The 18,283-nt window shown below is 44.9% G+C and overlaps 1 protein-coding gene across 1 annotated transcript in view; it reads left to right on the top strand.

Annotated features, from left to right (window-relative positions):
* VWA8 (von Willebrand factor A domain containing 8) overlaps window positions 1-18,283 on the top strand; it is a 1,363,176-nt gene that overhangs the window by 1,134,632 nt on the left and 210,261 nt on the right. The gene's annotated exons all lie outside the window — the stretch shown is intronic.

Here is an 18,283-nt window from a genome sequence, read left to right on the forward strand (position 1 = left end):
AACCGAAGAGTACTGTATTGGGGATGTTTACCATTTTGGGTCTTGTCTTAAGTATAAAAAATATTGGATATTTTTCTAAACTGGTGTGATGTCCTTTTGTGGTGCTTACAATGTATTACTGTTGGTTATGTGCAAATGCTTTACACTCTGCCTCTAAGATAACCCTGACTGCTCATGCCAAGCTACCAAGGGGTTAGCAGGGGTTATTTTTGGAGTGTAATTCCCTTATCCTGACTAGAGTGGTGGTTTCTGCCTGGCTCTGGCACATACCCTAGCCTACCAAAAATCCCATTTCTAACAGGACCATGATTGTGAGCTTTGGCATTTGAAGGCATTGTGGCAATTGAAGGCTTAATACAATGCCTGCCACTGGGTTTGGCTCTAGGTCCCCTCAATGCCCTTCCACTGTTGAGGGACACAGTCTCCAACTACACACACAACACTTTAGTTCATCCCTCAGAAGCACAATTTTGGCTCTCGGACCTGGCACTCAGACCTGCCATGTAACAAAAAATGACCAGTAGTACTCCCTGTCCCACTTGTAGCAAAATATTCTACCACCTAGTGAGCTATAGGGATCACGGTCCTGAGCAACGGCATTTTACACATGAATGGGCCAGCAAAAGGTCGAAACATGTGACCATCACTTACGGTTGAATAACTTCCCCTGTTGTTTTAACCCTTTCAGTGCCAGGGTTTCTAAGTATTTCATTGCATTTTGATGGCATATTTATTTGTCATAAGACCAGGGAGGGGCTATGTTACCATCGGGTGGCTCAATACAGTAACGACCCGGACAAATGAGGTATTAATAATACACACTTTTTTATACCACCACTTCCCCTGCATAGAATAGGTTTGAGACAATGTATTCAAGTACTTTCAGCCACCTTGAAAGGTACGCCAGCCGTTTCCATTAGTTGTCTCATCATTTTATACACAGCAAAAAGCAGAACTCCTTTACTGTCGTATGGTACTTCACATCTGTAAGGGAGGGGGCTCAGTGATGAAGAATCACACCCTAGGGGCTGAGGGACCAGTGTCGTGAAAAATGTAACTTTTTTGACACCCAAATACAGTGCTAGATTCTTGACACCAGGGCCGAACAGGCCTTTTATTCCACCAGACATTTTCCCCTGTGGTATGCAGCCCTCAAATGCCTGTTTTGAAAGCTCTGGGCCGCTCCTGGTGTCTCTGCAACATTATCAGCTCCTCAAGGTTAACTGCAGCAGGCACTGGGAGGCTTCAAGCAAGAGAGGAAGGGAAGCCGAAGGAAGAGAGAAAGTAATGGATGGATGGATGGATGGATGGATGGATGGATGGATGGATGGAGAGCAAAGGTGCGAGGCGACAAAGGAAGAGGAGTTGATTTGAGCATTTTGGCTGGGCTCCTTTTTGTTTTGCAGTCCGGCCCTGCTTGGCACACTTTGGATCGCACCCTCATTCACCTGGAGGTTGTTTTCGAGGCAGTTCAATGAGAGGATGTACTCTAATTGATTGCCTCCCTCTTTCTCCTCTTGGGGTGATAGCTCTGTTTACTCCAAGTAGAATGCTGCATTTGGAACCTCAATGTGTCTTAATATATAAGATAGGTATCTGCACGCAAAGTTCGGCCAGGGACTACGTTTCATCATTCGATTAATCATTCGAGGACGCAAGAGGCTCGTGTAGAAACTCAGCTTAAGCATTTCAAGTTTCTAGGGTATAAAGAAGGTAATTTGGTTGGAATAACTTGGGAAAAGAGGAATCTACAACTAAGCATTTGAGGTGCTGAATCTGAAGCACCGATACTTTATGTAACACGTCCCAATATAATGCCGGTAACATGGGTATATACATATATATATATATATATATATATGTACATCCATCCATGCCAATAGTATGATTTTAATTATCTTGAAGCCCTGGCAATTTACATTGGCCAGAAATACATAGTAAGCCAAAACCCAACATTTTGTTAAATGTGGAAGCAAAACACTGCAGTTTCAAATAGTATTTGTTTTTTTCGAACCATAGCTCATGCTGGCTTGTTTTTCAGTCCTTAGTAACATGCTCGCTGAAAGCTGGCCTGGCTCTATTTTCATTGGCCTGGGCAGAGAAGAGGTTAAAGTCAGCGGCACTATTCAGAGTCCGCCTGTCATATATTTCGCACAAAAGCATATCTGTTCACCATGCAACGCAAGCGAACCCGCGGTCACAACATGGCCTCCTGTTTATTATGAGGCTAAGCATCGTGGGCCCTTTGCAGCCGCACTGACAGCGAGTCGAGCATTGCGCGCCCTCCCTACGCCTAAATTTAGAGCGCCGACTGGGTGGCCAGGCGCTATTCTCATCTCCGAGCGGGCAGAATGTGCGCCGATGGACGCAGAGGCTTCCGTGGACGGGGCAGACAGCTGACGAGGGTTGTGCACGAGCGAGTAACCACAGATGCCCCCTCAGGGTGGTAAACGCTGATGGAGGGGACGGATTTCACTTAGCAGCAATGCCAATCGGCACTTGTCAACGCTCCCTAAATCCATTAGCATCGCTGTCCTGAGCTGTTAATTCTAACTGCCTTGTGTTTCTCCGAGCTAATGCTCTCTGCCCCTCGTGATACGCACACATAAGGGTATCAAGTGCCTGGAGGCCGCATTCCTTTTCTCTTAAGGCGCCCTGCCAAGTTGTAACTAAAGTACTCTGACCAGCACACTGTGTGACACACGGATCAAAGAAATATGTAGACATAAAAAGTCCTCTCAGCCGACAGGTATCTGGTTATTATAAATGGCGCGCATTTTTGGCACCTGAACCTGTGACGTGCAGATGGCGTGCGTGCACCCGTAGGCCGTCAGAAACAGCATTCGGAGTAATATTTGACGGCGGCTTGTAAATGTAAATGTATTGGCATTTATATAGCGCACTACTTACCCGTAGGGTCCCAAGGCGCTTCGACCGCTGCGAAACCCTTCCTGGCTTCCCTGAGAGATGGTCCCTTAATGGGTATCTCCAGGGTGAGACCAGGCATCCCCGGCGGTCTGGTGGGGCCGTTAGTGAAGATGAGGCAAGCTAATGCCCAGAGTTGCCGAGTGTGATCGCTGATCAGAGTGGGCACCGAGGCGAGAGAATTATCAAGTCCGCTGACCCTGGTCCAGAAACCTGCCGCGCCGGGAATCGAACCCTGGTCCCGGGCCGTCCTCTGGTCTCTGGTCTGCCGCCTCTAACCAGTGAGCCACACTACTTCACTTGTTGCCGGGGCATCCATTTCATTCTGTTCTCTTGCCTGGGTCGAATGAAAAGGGACTTCCAACGTTGCAGAATGGTTGGTTATTACAGAGGCACAATTCTGAAAGTTGTAGTACAAGCCGTCCACTTACAGTTCCAAATGACCAACCCTGACCTCTGCTTTGGTTACCTGTAAATGCGTGCAGTGAGTTACTTCTGTCGCAGCTTGGCCCCATTTTTTTCAAATCTGTCACTCCTTGTGTTTTAGTACACAAAGTGTGTCAGCCAGGATGCAACAGATTCTAATGTAAGCAAGAAAAATACCCCCAGAGCAACAGCACCTGCGACTCCACTGAATACACCTCTCTCCACCAAAACCTCCCACCTGGGGTGGCATATAAACAAATTAAATTGATTTGTGCCCAGAGGGGCAGATGGATGCTCTGCTCAAAACCCTGCATAGGGGGAACATGCACTTGTGAGGGCCCAGCACCTGTCACTTGGTGATTGGAAGGGAGGCGCTAAGGCACAGGAAGTGTCCTGCACAAATTCAGCTTTAGAATCCCTTTTATCTTCAGCAAATTCCAATAAGGAACAATTTGAACCTTGTAACAGCAGCTTAACACAAATAGACACCCCTCCCCCATACCGAGAATGTGACGAGGTCCCTGAGCAAGGCTCCCTTTGATTTTTTTTGTCGGTGTGCGGCAGAGAAGGGTGTCTGTGCACCACAGCTAAGGTTGCGTGTGCCGACATGCAACGCATCCCTAAGCTAGCAAATGCTGTGTACAAGCTACCAAGTGCCTCAGGTGTGCTTTGATGTGATTCTAATTACCCTCTCAGTCGCCATCGGGAGGCAAGCATATTTATATTCATTTGTAGGCTGGTCTGTCACTGCTAGCGGTCTCTGGACTTGAACAATGGAATATTCAAGATCCACCAGTGTGGAATCCATTGAAGAAATGACATAACTCCATTACTTGTTCAATTTCAGAACATCTCAAGCTGTGGTACACCCTCCAGGAACACATAAGGATTATCAACAATTGCCAAGATCTATCTAATTCAACCGATTTTCTGTCCAAGTCTGACCCTGAAATGAGCAACCCTAGGTAACGTAAACAAAAATGGTCTTACCTTGAACCTCAAACCAATGCTGCTTGAAGTACAAGTACAATTTTCCTTCTTCTATAACTGCCACAAAAATCTCAGCAAACTCAAACCCTTTGCTCCCGTGCTGCTCTCATGCTTTCTAATATTTGGTCATAAAATACCTTTGGTTATGTTGCATGTAGTCCCTCGTTCAGGAAACAACATTATACATTTGAAAATTAATTACTGTTTCTTTCCCAAAAGTTAATAATCTAAACCCATAAAGTTAAAAAAAAAAGGAGGAGTTTGATTTGAATGGCTACAAAGATGTTCTGCATTCAGAGGAGTGGTTGGGATGGGAGGCAGTGAATAACTTACAGCAGGGTAGTATTGTCAGTGAATAAGTTAGGTTGCCAGCTGTTTCAGGTTAGCATCTCACCAGCTAACAAGAGGGCTTCTGCCATGCCTACTTTCTGTAGTGGGTGCTGGTCACTGACCTCTAGGGCCACTGGAATTATGTGATTGTGCTGGGGCAGCTGTTTCACATAATTATGTGTTTGCCACAACCCATCATCTACTGCATAAGCTGCAAATTTTAACATGAAAAATGATTTTCTAGCTCAAACAATTCAAAAGATACTAAACATGCAACAACATGTGTTACTTACAGTGAAAGGCCCTTTGCAAATTGAATTGAATGGCCACCTTTCTGTTGCTTATTGCTACATGTGAGTGTTTAACCACTACTAATAAGGTGCAGCCTGTGTCCAAACAGTGTTAACAAGTTTAAATGTGACAAAATAATGAGGTAATACTACCACAAAATGTGCAGCAGCATGCTGCATAATTTCCAGGTGATGTACTTTCTTTGTAAAGGGTGCATGATGGACTGCAGCAAGGGTAGCCAACTTGTTGTTTGTCTACCACTTGTATTTTAATGTCCCGGGCGGTACACAAATAAGCACAATCACTTAAAGCAAACATTTCTAGCCTATGTCTGTACAACTTCAAACAGGAAATATAAATAGAAAACATGTTCAAATGTGTTCCAGAGCAGAGTTGACAATCCCTTCAAATGATTAAGGTAAACAAAGGCAGAAAAGCCTTGTTACTAATGCATTCAATTTTGTTTGCAGTCCTATTTTTAAACCACCACAAATATCTGGTATTTTCCTCCTGGAAAGGTGGTAACCCTAGCAACAGCTCCTCCTTGCCAACAGCCCAGCGAATAAACGCTGCCACTTCACAGCTCGGTCCCTTTTAATGTCTTCAAAAAGCAGGACATGTTGTGCTCTAGGCCACACAGATGTGGCAAGAGGCAGATCTTGCGAAAGCCCCTCTGTGCAGCTTCCACCCCCAGGCTAATAGTAAAACAGGCGGTTTAAGTTGATACCGCATGCTTGGTTCCTAGGTAGCCCCCGTGTGTGCTCTACATGCCCAGGCTATTGTGCAGCTTTCTCCCACCACAGGGGTCCTTCACCTGTGATCCCCTTCCCTGCCTTTCACACTGATCGTCATTCCAAAAGACAATCTGCTAGCAATAGGCAGGCTCTCTCCTAATTCTTCCAGCTAACTGCACGTTTTCTGATTAATTCTGAGCGCTTGGTGAAGGCTGTGTGTGCATGCAGACGAGCACCTTGAAGGGAACATAGTCCCTGAGTCTCACATATCTCTCAGATTTTCATTGGCCTTTGGCTGAATGGATGGGTCCCCCTGAAGCATAGGGGCCTCTCAGGAGGTTGGATGCAACCTGTGCAGCAGGGGCCTGCGTTATGCCTCTACCCTGTAATTTAGGGGCCGCCATAAAACCAGCAGGGGGCCACCCCAACGCCTTTAATGCAGCATGCAGAACCTCATTAGTCAGACGATTTAATAGGAAGTCCATCCCGGCATTGAAACTCAGTGCTGTTGTTAAACAAGCACTGGCGTTGCCAATAGGTTTCTCATTTGGAAAGTTGGAGCTATTGGTTTTGTAAATGACATTTTATATTTATATATTGTTATTGGCATTGTCAATAACAATATATAAATATAAAATGTCATTTACAAAACCAATAGCTCCAACTTTCCAAATGCGAAACCTATTGGCAACGCCAGTGCTTGTTATTGTGACTGTCTGTACTTTCTGAATTTCACTAAACATTTTTAGTATTTATATATATTTACAGTGCTGCAGTGCTTTAGTGGCCCAGCGTCACAGTAGTCATATATAAATCATCTAAGCAAACAGACAAACACGGCAAGGCTTTAAATATACTGTTTAAAATAAACTGTTCCAAGAAGCCTCCGAGATTAATCGTAGGGTCACATTAGCACGGGCATCTGGCTACTGTTTTCTGGAAAGCTTTCACAATTGTAGTAAAGCATTGGCTGGAGTCGGGAGGGGAAAGAGCATTACAGAGTGAGAGAAAGAATAGGTCTCGCTTTTGGGACCTTATAATTATTTAGTTTTGCAGAACAATATCCTTGATGCAACATCAGCTGTTGCATGGCTAAACCTTGTAACTTATAAGTGTTTAGCCATGCAACAGTTGATGTTGTTGCACCAAGGATATTGTGTTGGATAACTAAACACATGCCAATGCTTGTTTAACGATGTTGTGCAGCATGGATAAAGAGGCACCCCCCCATTAAAATAAAGATGCTAATATGCAGTCGCAGCAGCTGTGTAATTTTGTAGGTAAAAGCACAATACATGAACGCACCTACAGCGTGCGCGTGAATTTTTTTTTTTCATTTACTGATCCAAGTTGTACTCGTAAATAAAGAAAAATAAAGCAGTGGCAAAGCTTTTTTTTAAGGCAGGTGGAGGGAAATAACGAAAGCTGGGCTCAGAAGTAACACGGAAAGTACTGGTGCGGGAAAGATCATAGAGGATGGCGGCTGGACAAGCAGGGCGAGAGAGAGCAACGTGGAGCACGTGAGAACAGAAGCACACAGGAGAAAGAGAGCAACACGGAACGGGTAGAAGCACACAGGGAAAAAAGCAATGCGTGGGAGGTGAAGCAGACAAGGGCAAGCACAACACTGGAAGTAACACGGAAAGTACTGGTGCGGGAAAGATCATAGAGGATGGCGGCTGGACAAGCAGGGCGAGAGAGAGCAACGTGGACAGGGAAAAAAGCAATGCGTGGGAGGTGAAGCACACAAGGGCAAGCACAACACTGGAAGTAACACGGAAAGTACTGGTGCGGGAAAGATCAGAGAGGATGGCGGCTGGACAAGCAGGGCGAGAGAGAGCAACGTGGAGCACGTGAGAACAGAAGCACCCAGGAGAAAGAGAGCAACGCGGAACGGGAGAAGCGCACAGGGAAAAAAGCAATGCGTGGGAGGTGAAGCACACAAGGGCAAGCACAACACTGAGGGAGTGGCGGAGCAACATGGAGAAAAAAAAGGCTGGTATGGCCTGGAAAGGACATGCATGGATTCCAAAGTCCGCCTAAGAAACTCTTTTAGGCCAGAAATGGTGAAAGCGTCTGTAGATCCTTTCAAAGTAAAATAAACACGAGTGCTAAAAGTCTCAGCTTTTTCCCTCTAAACAACATGTCCTCCTGAATATTATGATTTCTGTGCTGTTTCTTAGGCAGGCTAACAGAAACATTTCAATAAAAGCTGCCACATAATCAGAGCCCCGGCACTTATCCCGTCACAAATTAAGCTCTATAAAAGCAGCTGTAACCCGCACTGTAAAAGCGGCACTAGCTAAGCCAACAAAAAAAACAAATTGCAGGGTCGTGGAGGCGAGCAACATGGTGGGCCAGAGTGCTGTAATAGTAATATGGTGTTGGGGGCAGCATTCATCTGGATAGAACGCAACGTACAAGGGAGTGGGAGACAACAGAAAGATGGTGTGGGTCGGGGGAAGTAAGACCGAAGACAGGGTGGAGGGCAGCAGCAAAGAGCTAGAGTGCAATATAGATCCAGAGGGGAAGAAGCACGTTTCCCTCAATGCGGGTTAATTAAAACCCAGTGTCACTGAACGTTTTTTGTAAAAAGCTGTAACATTTTTGCAGTATTGTCTGTTATGTTGGTAACTCTGTGTGCTTTTAAATGAGGTTGTTCGTTTTATGATTTTATAATAAAGACTGTGCCAACTTTATACCCGGGACCCTCGGAACGGCTGCTGCAATGGCTCTTCCCACTATTGCCCCCAGTTAGGCGGGGATTCTGGAATCGCTGCACTGGTGCCATGCAGGGTACTACTAAAGCCCTTATCTCACTCGGTATTTATTTACAGGAAAGAGATGCGGCTGAAGTCATAGACATAAAGGAAGGACTCAAACTAGTTTGACATTCCTTTCAAAGACCCAAAAGCTCGATTGAGGAGAGTTCGGCAGGCTATTTCTTTAGTGCTGGCAAGGCTGACCGGCATCGCTTTCTCAACGAAGTGCAGCTGCAAGGACCATAAAATGCCTTTCGGCCAAATGAGGTTCCGAAAGAGAAGGAAAGGGATTGGAGAGACCTACTACCGGTGCTGACTGCGCCACCCCCTCCAATGCGGCGAAGTACAGAAGGTGGAAAAACAAGCTCGTGGCATTGCTGTGTGGGGTGCGGGGGAGCAGGGCAGCGAGCGAGCATATGGCGAGCAGCGGGGGAGCAGCTTGTGAGCGTGCATTTCAATGAAGTCTGGTGAGAGGCGTGGGGGGAGGGGGAGCAGCAAGCGAGTGGGAGACGGGGGAGAGTGGGACGCAATAAAGAGCGTCTACGAGGTGGTGAGAGAGCTAGCCCAAAATGTCTTTGGAGGCGCATAGTCTAGCACCGAAGAACAAGTGTTCGAGCAAGTCAGCAGAAGCCACAAAACGTGCAGGAAAAAAAAAAGAAACGTCCGAGTCAATGAACCACGGACGTGGCAATCGACCCACATGGTCGGAAGTGTTGATAAGAAAAAAGGAGTGAAAAGTGTGCGAGGTGGGAGGTGCTGAAAACGACTCGTAGGTGATAGAGAAACAATAACGAACCATGTTCGTTGTCAATTAAAAACGTTCTTCGCATGCGTTCAAATTATCATAAAGGAGTGTGCCCGTTTGGTGCGGTGTCGGGGGTGAAGTGGGGATCAAAAAGGCTTACCTCGAACAAAATGTTAGAAAACATGATTAAACGCCGTGGTGTCATTATCGAGTGGTGTGAATCACCCGGTGAGCCGTGAGCATGCGTAATAAGCATTGTGACAGGTAATAGAAAGAGGACTGTCTGTAGTATTGTGCGCGGAACAACATGAAAAAATACATGAAAACGTTTGTTTATAAAGTGGTAAAGTGAAATAGAACAGCTGGGAATGTAAACATGAAGTAACCAGAGAAATACCAGTAAAAGCAGGGCGGAGGGAAGCCGGATGGGGGCGGGAGAGCCTGGTGGGGGGGCGGGAATGCGAGGCAGGGGAGGGGAAGTGTGGCAGGCGGATTAGGGGGATGCTCATGCTTGTGTGGTCACGTGACCCGCTTTTGTGGTCACGTGACTCACATGCACTGTGAGAAAACCGCAGTGGTTTGACTAGTCGATTGAGCACTTGAATTTTCGCCTATTACATTCGCAAGCAAATGATAATAGGCGAAACCTAAAAAGAATGGGGTGAATAAAATAGTTTCCTCTCCCTCCCTTCTAAGGGTGCTCTTTTAGTCTACTATCTAAGCAGTAAAGCTATGGCAAAAGTCAGGATTGCCAAACAAGTGGTGGGAAAAATGTGCATAATTCAGGATGTTTTATAGTTGCTAGTCCTCACGATCTTGTTCCTCTCCAGTGCTCACCAAAATTTTCCTTAACCCCCCCAATTGCATTCTTGGAAAATAATTTAACATTTGTGGTGAGCACTGTTCTATATGTATGTTCTGTAGCAGCCCAACTGATTTATTTATTTATATAGCGCGGACCTTACCCAAAGGTGTCAGAGCGCTTCACAAAAGGACCAGTTACGTTACATGAGGAAAATGTTACAAATGTACATTTTACAGAAGCGAATGAGATACAAGAAGAGGTATAATACAGCAATAGATGGCAGTCACTCAAAAACACAAAAACACACTGGGATGACACTTGTACAGGCATAGAATACAACATTTACAATAATGAAAGAACTTCCTTGAGGGACTTGAAAGGGCGTGTATTAGTTCTGGAAGTGTCTTCGGAAGAGAAGATATTTTAGGTCATTTTTGAATCTCCGGGCAGAGGAAGTGGTGTGGAGCTGCGGTGGAAGCGAGTTTTAGATTCTCACCGCATAGCCTGAGAAGGATTGAGCCATCGATCTTTCCCTTTTGAAAGTGGGAGGCTCAAGCAGTAGTTTTTACGCATTACGAGACGGTCTAGAGCCTCCAGAGATTTTCAGTTTATTCGCCAGGTAGCGAGGGGAGGAAGTGTGCAAGGATCTCTGGGTGATACAAGCCGTCTTGTAGATTGATCTTGCCTTGATGGGAAACCAACGGAGGGAAGACAAAATGGGTGTGATGTGGTCACTTCGATTGGCCCCAAATAAAAAACGAACCGCTGAATGGAGAACGGATTTAAGAGGGGAAAGTTGGGATTTGGGGAGGCCAGTAAGAAGAGAATCGCAGTAGTCCAATCTAGAGAGAACCGGCGATTGGACGAGGGTTTTAAGGTCTTGCTCTGGGAAGAAGCGTTGAATCCCCCAAAGAAGGCGCAGTTGGTATTGAGCATTCTTTGCAATGGATTTGATGTGGGAGAGTAGATTGAGCCTTTTGTCGAGTAAGACACCCAGGGATTTTGCGCTGTCGACAACAATAGGTTTATTGTTAAGCAGATTCAGCTGATCCATCCAAGATTGAACAGGAGGAGGAGAGAGAGAGGTTGAGAGGAGAAGGAATTCTGTTTTGGAGGGATTCAGAATGAATTGATGAGTTAACATCCAGTTTTGAATAGAGTAGAGAGAAGAGTTGAGGATTGAGAGATCGTGTGTGGAGGACACCTTAAGGTAGATTTGGGTGTCATACGCATAGAGATGGTAGAGAATCCCAGATTTACTTAGGAGATTTCCCAAAGATTCCAAATAGAGATTGAACAATGTGGGTGCAAGGATAGAGCCTTCAGGGACACCTTGACCTACTGCCAATAAAGATGAAAGACTGTTCGCTATTTTGACCATTTGGGATCTGTCTGAAAGGAAAGAGGCAAACCATTTAAGCACTGTGCCTTTCATACCCATTCTCTGCTGAAGAGTGTTAAGGAGAGTGTTGTGATTGATAGTGTCAAAGGCTTCAGAAAGATCAAGAAGAATCAGAAGACAAGACCCCCCTGAATCGAGTATACGCAGCGCTTCATCAATCACTTGTAGCAGGGCTGTTTCAGTGCAACAGTTTTGAATGAAACCAGACTGGAAATTGTCAAGAAGATCATTGTCCTTGATATGACGGGAAAGTTGTTTCACTACACATCTTTCTGTGATTTTCGACAGAAAGGGAGGTTAGTGATGGGGTGGAAGTTGTTGAGGTTGTTTGCATCAGTGGTGGGATTTTTAAGAGGGGTAACCTGTCCTGTTTTAAAGGTAACAGGAAGGGAGCCTTGACTGAGGGAGAGGTTACTCAGACTGGTCCAATAAGAAAGAGTATGGGTGTAGAAGTCAATGGCAATGTCACTAGGGATGGGGTCAAGAGAATGGTTGGAGGGCTTTGTTTTGAGGATGCATTTGAGGAGGGCATCTTCAGAGATGGTGTCTAAGTTCTGCCAAATGACTAAGGATTTACTCTCCTCTTCAGGGGTAGGATGAATGACCTGATCCACCAATGATTTCACTTTTTTGTCAAAGAATGTAGCAAATTCCTCTGGTTTCTTTGGAGAATCCTCCGGCTTGGAGGTTGGGAGAGAGCAGCTTGGATTTTTGATGAGGTCGAATAGTTTTTTACGCCCGTTTTTGGCTGAGTCGAGGAGGGTTCTGAAGTGTGATGCTTTTTCAAGGAAGATGTGTTTGTGATACTTGGATCTTGTTGAACCTAATGTAGCAAGATTAGAGGTGGGTGGAGCTTGTCTCCATCGTTTCTCCAGGATTCTCTGGTTCTTCCTTTCTTCATTAAGGGATTTGTTGAACCAATTTGCTGAGGGAATAGGCCTTTTATTTTTGCTTTGGAGAGGAGCAACATTATTGATTTCTACTGCAAGGACTGAGAGGCATTGAGAGGTGAGATCGTTGACATCCAAGTTCAGGTCTAGCATTGGAAGTGATAGCATAGTGGAATCACAGAGAGTATTGAGGTCAACGTTTTTAGTGTTACGGAACCAGGTAGTAGTCTTTTTAGGTTGGCCATGTGGGATAGGTGAAGAGAGAAGGGGATGAGGAAGTGGTCAGACTAGTCTACATGAATAAGGATAGCAATAGTAAGCATGTTTGCTTTAGAAATAATAAGGTCTAGAATTGAGCCTTAGAGTGTTGTTTCAGTGCAGTGTTGGATAAGATCGTTTACTGAGACAAAGGTGTCCAGCATATTAGCAGAGGAATCTTCCAATGAGCCCCAGGGAAGATTGAAGTCTCCCAGGAAGATATGTCTGTAACTTTGAGAGTATTGGTTGCTGATGAAGTCGGTGAGTTCCTCTAAAAAAGAAGAAGAACAGGCACCAAGCGGGTGGCAAATTACATGGAATCTGAAGGGTGAGCAGTGTTCTACTTGAAGCTCAAGAGATAAGCATTCAAATGAACAGAAGGAGCTGTTAGGAAAAGGCTTAAGTTGAAAGGAGTTTCTAAAGATGATTACAACACCTCCCCCAATTTTGTCTGTTCTGTCATTTCTAAAGATAGAGTAGTTGGTGGGTAACAGAAGATCAAACATAGAATGAGTGGTCTAATTGAACCAGGTCTATGTGAGGAAGAACATGTCGAGATTGTGAAGGATGATGGTGTTAGACATTTCCAGTTTGTGTTTCATTGCAGATCTGCAGTTTTGGAGCAAACAGCGCCACTCTGATGAGACTGTTTTGGTGACGGGGCGATTGGGCTGAGAGGGGTGATGGGCATATTGTTCTTGCAAGATGGTGCCCGGGAGGAAGAAGGCAGACAAATAAGTTCTGACAGAAGAGATGATCGGAATAGTGTAGAAAGTAGTGTTACTTGGAGAGGAAAGTGGAAGGGGGTGGAGGTGATGAGAGATCCTAACTTATTTTCCAGAGAGAGTAGGGCTGAGCACGGTAAGTTAGGTGGCTTGATGGGTACAGGAGGGAGTGCAATTGGCGATGGAGGGCAGGGAGAGGTGGTATTGCGAGGGGGTGTTGGGGTACAAGGTTCAAAGGTGGAGATAGATGATGGTTGAGAGCAGTTGTTGGTGCATCGGAAGTAAAAAGAGAGTTATCTTTGATGATGTTGTAGGGAGGATAAGAATTGAGGTCGTAATTAGGGGAAAATTGGTGCGGAATGAGGAGGGAGGGCGGCAAGCAAGGAGAGGAAAGAGGGGAGTCATAGAATGGCAGGAGGTTTGGGTAGAAGAGAGGGGAAGTGGTTGGAATGGTCCCATAAGCTAGAAAGGGTGGATGTGAGGGGAAGGGCCCCAGGCAGAGTGAGGGGGATTGGATTGTAGAGTAGTTGAGGACAGCAAATAGATCTACTGGGTCCGAGGGAGGGAAAGGGAAGTGATTACCAAGGGGGGATAGAGGGTTGAGCTGCATTACTGGAGGAATGGGGGGATGAAGGGAGATGCAAGGGGTTAGTGAAGAATTTGAGGTACAAGGTGAGGGGGGAGCGGGTAAGAAGAAGAGAAGAGGAGGGAATATGAGGAATGTATGGAAAGTTAGCTTGGGGAACAGGTTGTAGGAGAGGAGGACTAAATGGGGGTTGGCAGGTAGGGGTAGAGGGGAGGGGGTAACAATGGAATACTGGGACGGTGGAGAGTGGAAGAAGAGAGTATTAGCTAGCGGTATGGCAGACGTGTTGGGGGGGTGCACAATGGGTGGGGGGAGGAATAGGAGAGGAGGGAACAGGGGAAGAGGGTCAGCCTGTGCCTCCCGGGGGAGCGGCTAATGGAGTATAGTGGGGTTCGGGGACGAGATAGGGAGAAATGGGTGGAGCTAGATGAAGAATCAAGGGTGATCCCAGTCACAGGGGAGGGAAGTAGGGAGTGGAAGAGGTGGTCAAAGAGAGAGAGAGACAGGTGTTTTTAGCTTGGATCAAGACAGTACCATTGTTATGAAGTGCGATAGTGAGGGAGCCGTTGAAACAAGTAGAGGGTAAAAATTTTTGCTGTTTCCCATGTGGAAAGAGATGAGGAGGAGGTGACGTTGAGGAATATTTAGAAGCTAGTGGACCAGGAGGGGATGTCATGAGTAAAAAATATGAAGTTGTTTTTGAACCTCCCAGGATGACCATTGTAGAATTGGTCAACAAAGAGGGAATCAGGAAAACGTTCAATGGTGTTATCCTTGAACAGTTTTGCTGAAGCTTTAGACAGATTAGGGGGATAAATGATTTTGAAGCAGTTAATTCCAGACTTAACTCGAGAGGTGCCCATGTTGGGAAATTGAGGATGAGGACGGTGGTGGGGGGGAGGAGGAAGGTGCTGCTAGGGTAGCGGTAGTGAGGAGAAATATAATAAGAAGAAGGGGGCATATATTCCAGTAGTCGAACAAAGTTATCTGATTAATGTGCGGTCAAGAGGCGGCGAGGTTAGACGGGCAAAAGATTCTGGTCCAACCATACATTTGCTGCAGTAAATGGGCCCTTAGTAATGTAATCAGCAGGCAGACATGGGTCATAGTATGTATTAAATCATGTCTGCATTGGGACCTACCCACTTGGACCACCCACGAGGTGGCTGGGGTGAAGAGGTTAAAGACCTTGGTGATGAGTGCTTTGTTTGGCGGCATAGGGACTGGAGCACAGCGTCAATCCGGGGCCTCTCTGCGGAGAAGTGAGGGAGTGTAGTGGTAGCACGTTGGGAAGGCGCAGAGAACTTGCTGTACAGTGCCAATGACTTGGCCCCTGATTCACGGCTGTCCTAGCATCCTGTGACTCATCTCTGCTCTGTAGACTGACTGCACTGGACAGCACATGGGGCAATGGGTGATGCACCAAGGATGGGGCAGGCGAGGAGACTTAGGGGGCCTGCTCTGCGACCTAGGCTGAAGGCGCATGCCTAAGCATGAAAGCACCCGACCGATGCCATTTTAGAGTCAGGCAATCGGATCCCAAAGTTTCTGCAACTGTTGTGGGCAAATCCGGGGGACCCCTCCCAAGACCAGATGTAATGAGGTGGCTGACGCACCCCCTGGGGTCTGCCGCCTTGAAAAAAACTGATCAGGTGTCACAGTTTTGCATAACCGGTAAATCTGCCATTGCAGGCATGTGCAGATGCTGTTTGCAAACCTCCACACATTAAAGCCAGGCCTCTTGGCTTTGCCAGAGCCTGTAGAAAATGCATCTAGTTTTGGATCCTGGAAGAAGTCTCCAAATTAGCCAACTTATGACTAGTTGCCTCAGCCAATGCGAGCACTACAGGTCTTGTTCTCTGCTGAGATGAAGCACTGACTTGTTGTGTGGTGATGCACCCTCACTCCTCTTCCTTTCATTTGAACTTATAACCTCACCCCTAAGAGAAAGACTTTGTTTGAGAAGTGTCGTTCACAGGTAAATGCCCTTGGGAGATCATAGGGTGGATTTTAAATGTATCCGAGGGAGAAGGCCTGATAGACTTTCCCTCTGATCTTTCAGTCTCGACTCCCATCTAATGTTCTTTCTTCCATCCGCTAAGCTATTATTTAGTGATATAAGCCTAGTTAGTGCTTGAGTGTTATCTAATGGTATTTTATAGTGGAAAAGACTAAACTAAAGACTGTCGAACTATATATGATGCCTTTTTGTGAACTGGAAACAGATGTAAGTGATCTTTAATGTGGATTTTGGTTGGCTTGCAAGAAATTTTGGACTACGAGCCTTTCGCTGCCATCTCCACCTCTAGTATGCTCACTTCAGCTTGTTCACTTTTTGGGAATCATGTGGTAAGACACAATCTCGGGTAACTCTCCATGTTTATGATTTGTGATGACAAAGCCTCACTGTTCTACTGCACATCTTCTTATGTAGTTTGTCTCTGACCACAACCATCAGCCGTTATGAGTGCACAGTGACAGCTGCTTGCTAGATTGTCGTCACTGGCTATGTTGATATTTTGGCCATGTTTCAGGAATTATCAATAATTCAATGCCCAGAATGAATTTGAAGGCTAGTGGTGTCGGTCTCTGCCAATGTCCAACACCTGAACATTATTTGATCAGCAAATTTGTTTGAATGCGGTCGCAGTTTGTTTCAGGTGTATAGCAAGCCTTGGTCTCATTGATTTTCATGGACCATCACAACTTCTGTATATAAATGACAAGGCTGAAAACTCTACTTCCTTGGAATCTTCAATCATTTTATTTTTAAATATTTTGTATTAAAGGGGTATGCACTAAAAGTCGAGATTTTCAAGATTATACTTAATTCTTTAGGGAGAAGTGAGATTAAAATATGAATAGACCCACATTTTGACGTGTCAAATTACATAAAGCAAAGTTGGGTTACATTTTCTACAGGTAATTTGACACGTCAAAATTACTATCTGTAACCACCATCTATATGTGAAAACTTCATTAAAAAAAAGTAGGTCGACGGTACTACAAAGTCTTCTAAAAGGCAAACACTGCAATGAAGCCATGAAGTGGGAAATATATAAGGAAGAGGGTAAATTGAGGAGTGAGGGTTGACGTTCTGCAGACAACCCCAAAACCAGTGGAACAGAAACACAGGTGCGTTTACCTGTACTCAAATTATCAACCTCAGAAGGACAAAAAAGCTGAATTTCCATTGCTAGGATTTGAACATCAACGTATATTTTGATTCTCGACTGTAAGAGAATTCACAATATACTTTCCGTCATATTGTGTATTGCGCTATTAAACATCTTCACAGATGAGGCCAAAATTATGGAATGCCGAATCGTGTTTTACGTATAAAATGAATTGAGAAAAATTGCTTATAGTAGTAAATCATACATGAAAATAGCCTTCTATAGGGAGAATCTGTGGGTATCCTGAAGTCATTATTGTGATGTTATAGTGCCACACCAGATTAACTTTTTTATGCATTTTGGGTTATTTCATCATCATTCCATCTTTATTTCGACAATGTTGTCATAAAAGAAATACAATTGATTAAACAGTTTAAAAGGAAGTTAATACATTTCATCTTTGTCACTTTGTAACCAGGTCCTTAATGTCACCTCCGCCTTTGATTGATGCTTAATAATCTGGTTTACTCATTTCTAAGACCGTGGTGATATAACAATCGTTCCGCACAATTATGTCTTCATTGCTGGAACTCTACAACCTATCCATAAGGAGAAATATATATACATGATATGGATCCTGGATCTCAATATGTGGATATATAAGAGCAATGCAAACCCTCTAAGTTTAGAGTATCTCCTTGAGATGCACCCCAAGCAGCGTAGTACAGTCCTGCATTGTGCTTGTTGGAATAGAACCTTTTATAACTAGTCGCCATGTCCTAATTGTTGCCTTGGACGAGAGTTGACAGTCTGTGTCCTTTATGTGACAGAAAGATTATTTCAGCAATACAGCATCTTTGTCCTTTGGTGGCCAGTAGTTCCGTTTTACAAGAAACCTTTCTTTTTCTTTATACCCTCTGTGGCCATTGTCCCCATTGGTGTGCTGGGCGCAACCCCAGTTATCCCTAATTCCATGACAAGAAATCCAGGAGCCCATTTAAGTTGCATCTGATTCCTCATAAAGGTGAATTGTGGGTTTTAGTTACCTAAACGTTACCTTAGATGGTGGCTTGTAAAGCCATATAATCCTAAATTTGAAGCACAAATAATTCTGCTTTAGATTTTCTTTCTCAATGTGTAAATTATTAAGCAAAATAACATTCCACTACCCTAGAGGGGTGAAAAATGCTTCAAAATAGACCTAGTGTGTTTTCCTTAGTACTGCTATATTTTCAAAGCTGTTTTCATTTATTGCAGTACTCTTTGGATTCAGGTTAAAATGTTAAGATAGACACACA

This window comes from Lissotriton vulgaris, chromosome 8, assembly GCF_964263255.1.
Source record: "Lissotriton vulgaris chromosome 8, aLisVul1.2, whole genome shotgun sequence".
In the NCBI taxonomy this organism is placed as follows: Eukaryota; Metazoa; Chordata; class Amphibia; order Caudata; family Salamandridae; genus Lissotriton; species Lissotriton vulgaris.